The sequence below is a fragment of the Eubalaena glacialis genome, chromosome 6 (assembly GCF_028564815.1).
Source record: "Eubalaena glacialis isolate mEubGla1 chromosome 6, mEubGla1.1.hap2.+ XY, whole genome shotgun sequence".
Taxonomy (NCBI): domain Eukaryota; kingdom Metazoa; phylum Chordata; class Mammalia; order Artiodactyla; family Balaenidae; genus Eubalaena; species Eubalaena glacialis.
Genome location: NC_083721.1, coordinates 46,920,706 through 46,926,565, shown reverse-complemented (window position 1 = coordinate 46,926,565; position 5,860 = coordinate 46,920,706). Strand labels below are relative to the sequence as shown.

At 36.4% G+C, this 5,860-nt stretch overlaps 1 pseudogene; it reads right to left on the bottom strand.

The window, feature by feature from the left end:
* Window positions 1-4,550: 4,550 nt before the first annotated feature.
* LOC133093249 (olfactory receptor 5AC2-like) lies at window positions 4,551-5,479 on the bottom strand (annotated as a pseudogene).
* Between the last annotated feature and the right edge of the window lie 381 nt (window positions 5,480-5,860).

Genomic DNA, 5,860 nt, shown 5'->3' with positions numbered 1-5,860 from the left:
ACCCAGCAGTCCCACTACTGGGCATATACCTTGAGAAAACCATAATTCCAAAAGAGTCATGTACTACAATGTTCATTGCAGCTCTATTTACAATAGCCAGGACATGGGTACAACCTAAATGTCCATCGACTGATGAACTGATAAAGAAGATGTGGCACATATATACAATGGAATATTACTCAGCATATAAAGAAATGAAATTGAGGTATTTGTAGTGAGGTGGATGGACCTAGAGTCTGTCATACAGAGTGAAGTAAGTCAGAAAAAAAAGACAAATACCATTTGCTAACACATATATATGGAACCTAAAAAAAATGGTTATGATGAACCTAGTGGCAGGACTGGAATAATGACGCAGACCTACTAGTGAATGGACTTGAGGACACGCGGAGGGGGAAGTGTAAGCTGGTATGAAGTGAGAGAGTGGCATGGACATATATACACTACCATATGTAAAATAGATAGCTAGTGGGAAGCAGCCGCATAGCACAGGCAGATCATCTTGGTGCTTTGTATCCATCTAGAGGGGTGGGATAGGGACTGTGGGAGGGAGATGCAAGAAGGAGGGGATATGGGGATATATGTATACATATACGTGATTCACTTTGTTATATGGCAGAAACTAACACAACATTGTAGGACAATTATACTCCAATAAAGATGTTAAAAAAAAAACCAATGTAATGTGTAAACCTTGATTGAGCCCTGGACTAAATAAATAACCAGCTCTATAAGACATTAAAAAAAAAAAAAGTAAAGAATGGAGTCTCTATTTCCCCCAATCATGTGGAGCTCCTGCAATTAAGCCCCATTGGCCCTCAAAGCCAAATACTTTGGAGGCTCATCTTCCCAGTGCATGACCCCTGGGCTGGGGAGCCCAACATGGGGCTCAGAAGTCTCACTCCTGTGGGGGTATGGGACTTGACTATATTGTAGGTCTGCCCCTCCTAACTGTCTCACTGTGGTTCCTTCTTCATGTCATTAGTTGTAGAAGATCTTTTCTGGTAGGTCAGTCTTTTTCATCAATGGTTGTGATTTTGGTGTGCTCATGAGAAGAGGTGAGCTCAGAGTCTTTCTACTCTGTCAGCCTGGTTGATCTTCTAAACTGTCTTTTGAAGATTTTCTGCAATTACTCTATCTTGGAGAACCTGCATGTCATTTGCCAAATACACCTTCTTCAGATGATGGTGACTGGCCATTAGCATCTGAAAACACTGCTTTTCTTGTGGTCGCACAAAATGAATTTCTCCTCTTCTTCCAAAAGCAGAGTAATTCTCTTGCCCACAACCGTCACTTGGAGAAGACCACACAGCTCCAGCAAGGCAGTCTTCCTGACCCTAATCCCTACTCAGATGTGATGACACACACTAAACTAGTCTCAGATAATCTTAACTGAACATAGCATTCATGGTGATATAAAACCATGTTCACATGGCCTGACTCCATAGGATGGATGGGCATAGGTAGATGTACATGAAGATGGCATTCACAAAAACAAATAATAGAGAAAAGATGACAGTCCTGTAGATTGTAAGGTCTTAGGTTCTGTTAGACTTACAGAATATTAACATGAATTAACATAAATAGAAATCCCACATGAACAGTGAGAGGCAGAAAGCCAAAAAAATTTGAAACACTCAACAACTAAATTCAATTCAGAAGACTAACCATAATATCATAAACTATGAATATACACAGTATCAATAATAAATGAAAACTAAAAATAAATGAATTCAACTCTAAATATAAAAGCTAGAAGAAAAACAAAATACTACAAGGAAGCAAAGCAGATGGAAAACATTTTAAAATAAGAGAAATTAATGAATTAGATAATAGCAAACAAAGTTAGATGTAATAAAAAAATTATAAGCTGGTTCTTTTAAAATACCTACAAATAGAAAAATTACTAGCTAACCTAATTTTTTTTAACTGAGAAAACCCTCAAAAAAATAAAAAGAGGGAAATAACTTTCTAAACCCAATTTATTTTGAAACCATTATGAGTGTCATTGTCCAATTCTAGACAAATAAATTTGAAAACCTTGATGAAATGGATAACTTTGTGAAACAGTATAATCAGAATCTTGTCCTTCTTAATGGAACACAGTAGTAAGTCCACAGCAAGTGAACTAAAATAAAAATATTCTGAATATAATCAAGCTTCTAGATCTATCTGCCGTTACAAGGAATACATTATTTTCATCACAAAGATACTTTCAGCCAGATGTGGAATGTGAAGAATTCTGTAGGACAGATGAACCAATTTCTTCAAAAAATAAATGACATGAAAAAAAGAGGAAGAGAAAAACTTTTTAGATTAAAAGAGACTTTAAAACCATCATCAAAATGCCATGGCTATACTTTGTTTAAATCCTGATTCAAGCAAAGACACAGCAAAATTTTTGAGATATATTGGAAATACTGAACACATATGGTTATTACATACTAAGCAAATGTTATTAATTTTGCTACATATTATAATTGTGCTGTGGTTAGGTTAATACAAAATATTTGTTAGCATTACATGCACTAAATGGTTAAAATTTTAATAATCAGTAAAAATTTAATAATCAGCTGCAGCAAGTCATAAAATATCATTGAAGAAATTAGAAACATTATGTAGTGCCATACACTCAAACTAAAAAAAAGTATGTGTTGAGACATGTACACATGGGAATAAATTTATTTTTTTCAAAATGATAACAATATTTTAATAGATTATAACCAAACATAAAGGACAAATTATAGAAATAGGGCCCTAATCAAAAATAAAGAAAATGTAATAGTAAAAATCAATCCTAACATATAAAATATAAATATCTTGAATTATTAAGTTAGCCACCAAGACAATAAAGTTAATCAGAATCTCCTGGATATAAATAGTATATCTAAAAAGAATACACCTTACCTACCTAATTAAAAAAGAAGACAGTGGGGCCCTGTAGTGATGAATGGTAGACCCATACAATCAAATAGAGTTTTTTCATTTATATTCATAAGTCAAACAATCAATAAATGTATGATATGTACTATGTCTTCATTCTAGATAAGAATTTTTGTGTATTTGTTGGAATTATAGGAAAAAAAACTAAAAATAATTTTTAAAATACTTCAATGAGAGAAACATTTCACTCCTGTTTCAACAATCTGAATTTAATTTTCATTTCCTGTGAATTCTTTTTTCCTAAACACAATGCTTGAAAGGACATAATCAAGTCTTTGCAAAAAAAGGGGATCTGGGGCTTCCCTGGTGGCGGCTCAGTGGTTAGGAATCCACCTGCCAATGCAGGGGACGCGGATTCGAGCCCTGGTCCGGGAAGATCCCACATGCCGTGTAGCAGCTGGGCCCATGCACCACAGCTGCTGAGCCTGCGCTCTGGAGCCCGCGAGCCACAACTACTGAAGCCCACGCGCCTAGAGCCCGTGCTCCGCAAGGGGAGAGGCCACCGCTGTGAGGAGCCGCACACCACAGGAAGGGGTGGCTCCCACTCGCCGCAACGGGAAGGAGCCCATGCAGCAACGAGGACCCAACGCAGCCAAAAATAAATAAATAAATAAAATAAATTTTTTTAAAAAAGGGTATCTGTGTCAGTTCTATTATACTAAAATAAATTGATATATATATATATTAATGTAGTCCTATCACTGAATTGTAAGTAAATTGGTAGCTGAGACCTCAAGAACCTAGTCTCAGCTTTGAGAGATCACTACCTCAATTTTGTACCCACATCCATGCACTCTTAACCAATTTCTCATCCTTGCCTTCTGCCTCTTGTAGTTTAGCAATGCAATCCCTATGCAAATATTTGACCAGGATTACTATTTCAAACAAAATACTCATGTAAATAGAGTACAGGAAATCTATAATATTTGAGAAGGCTATATCTTGAGGTATTTCCAAATCTGCAAATTCCTGAGTTCTACTGTATCATATGATGTCCTATATGAAAGTTAGTGTGTGGACTTCTAGATATGGGAAGTTTTACATCTTGATGTTTCATTATTCAATTCAAGCCAACCTCTTTTTTTTAGTTGTTGTTGAGATGCACTAATTTTTTTAAACTCTTCATTTTTCTTCATTATCCTCACTTTTATTTCAGAAACACTTTTCTGACAAGAATCTAAGTTTTTATCACAGACCCTTCTTAACATGCAGGTCTAGCTCAGTGAGTTAGCATCAGTTGTGAACTAAAACTCGCACTTATACACCAGCCTTAGTTACTGTCAGTTATTAAATGAAATTAATGAAGTTTGGGGGAGAAGTCCACTGAAGATAGCAAATTTTCAAAGTCTAAACGTTCAGATAAAAAGGAATTACAACATTTTTAAATAAATCAGTTGTGGATGACGTGGGTCATTTCAACTGAAGTAGTAACTTTGACTGGACCCACATCCAAGTAAACATTGTGTGAAGCTGTGTTCCTTCACCAAGTGCTCAGTGACCACCGCTCTTATGAAAGGCCAGAACTATGGCTAATCTGAAAGATTTTGAGGGCTTGTTTATGCAAAGAGTGAAAAGAGAAACAATTTGAAATTTCCCTTGGGAACTGTTTACTTCTTTGAAACTCTTCTCAAGGCACCTATAACCTCTTTATTTCTCAAGCTGTAAATAAATGGGTTTAGCAGGGGAATTATAATCTAATCGTATAAAATAGGGAATACATTTTGTCCTGATCTTCAGCTAGGCACGATGCAGGGCGCACATACCTGAAGATGAGCATGCCATAGTACAATGAGACAGAGAGCAGATGGGCACTGCACATGGAGAAGGCTTTGCTTCTGCCCTTTTCAGACTTTTTTTTCAGAACATCAAGGAGCACAAAAGTATAAGAGATTATCATGGTCATTAAAGTGGATATTTGTATAAAAGCTGCAAAAATAGTTATCATTAGTGCCTTAACGGGTGGGTCATTGCGTGAAATTTTGAACAGTTGTAAAATTTCACAATAGAAATAATGTATTATCTTAGACCCACAGAAAGTTAATCTTAATAATAAACTCACATGAATCAAGGGATGCAGAAAACCAATTGCATATGAAATACTTTTTAAATGAGTTCAGAGTCTGTTGGACATCACCACTGGATAAAGCAAGGGGTTACATATGGCTACATAGCGGTCATAGGCCATTGCTACCAGGAGGAAACATTCTGTAGTTACACTGGAAGCAAAAAAATAAAATTAGGTGATACACTCAGCTAGGGATATCATGGCAGTCTTGTCTAAGAAATTGACCAGCATCCTGGGTGTTACAGAGGTTGAAGTGCAAGCATCTGCAAAGGCTAAACCACCAAGGAACAAGTACATGGGTGTGTGAAGGTGGGCATCCTTCCAAATAAGAGCCATCAGTACAAGGTTGCCCAGCATGGTGGTGAGGTAGATGACCAAGAACACAGTGAAGAGGAGGACCTGCAGCCATGGTCACTCTGTGAGTCCTGTAAGAACAAACTCAGTCACCAGAGTCTTGTTTCCTTCTGACATACTCACACTTGATCACTGTACTGAGAAAATATGTGACAAGGACAGTCACTAAAGTTTACACAAAGTCATGGCATTTTATTTGCAAATTAAATTATATCTTACTGTTGTTTCCCATTTAATTAGTTTTTAAAGGTTAACTTTCATCCTATAGTAAGTCTGTTTACAAATTCTGTGTTTAGGTAATTGACCCTAAAATTGGAAAAAAACTGAAATAAGTGCAAATATGTGAGGCAGTACTAAAACCATGCGGAAGACTATTGCATGAGGAAGAGATGCAAACGCAAAACCACTGCATGTGGGAGAGAAATAGACTAATAATTTAATATAGGCATAACCACACAACAGTGACATTGCAGAGACAAATCTGTAAGCAAAGAGAAA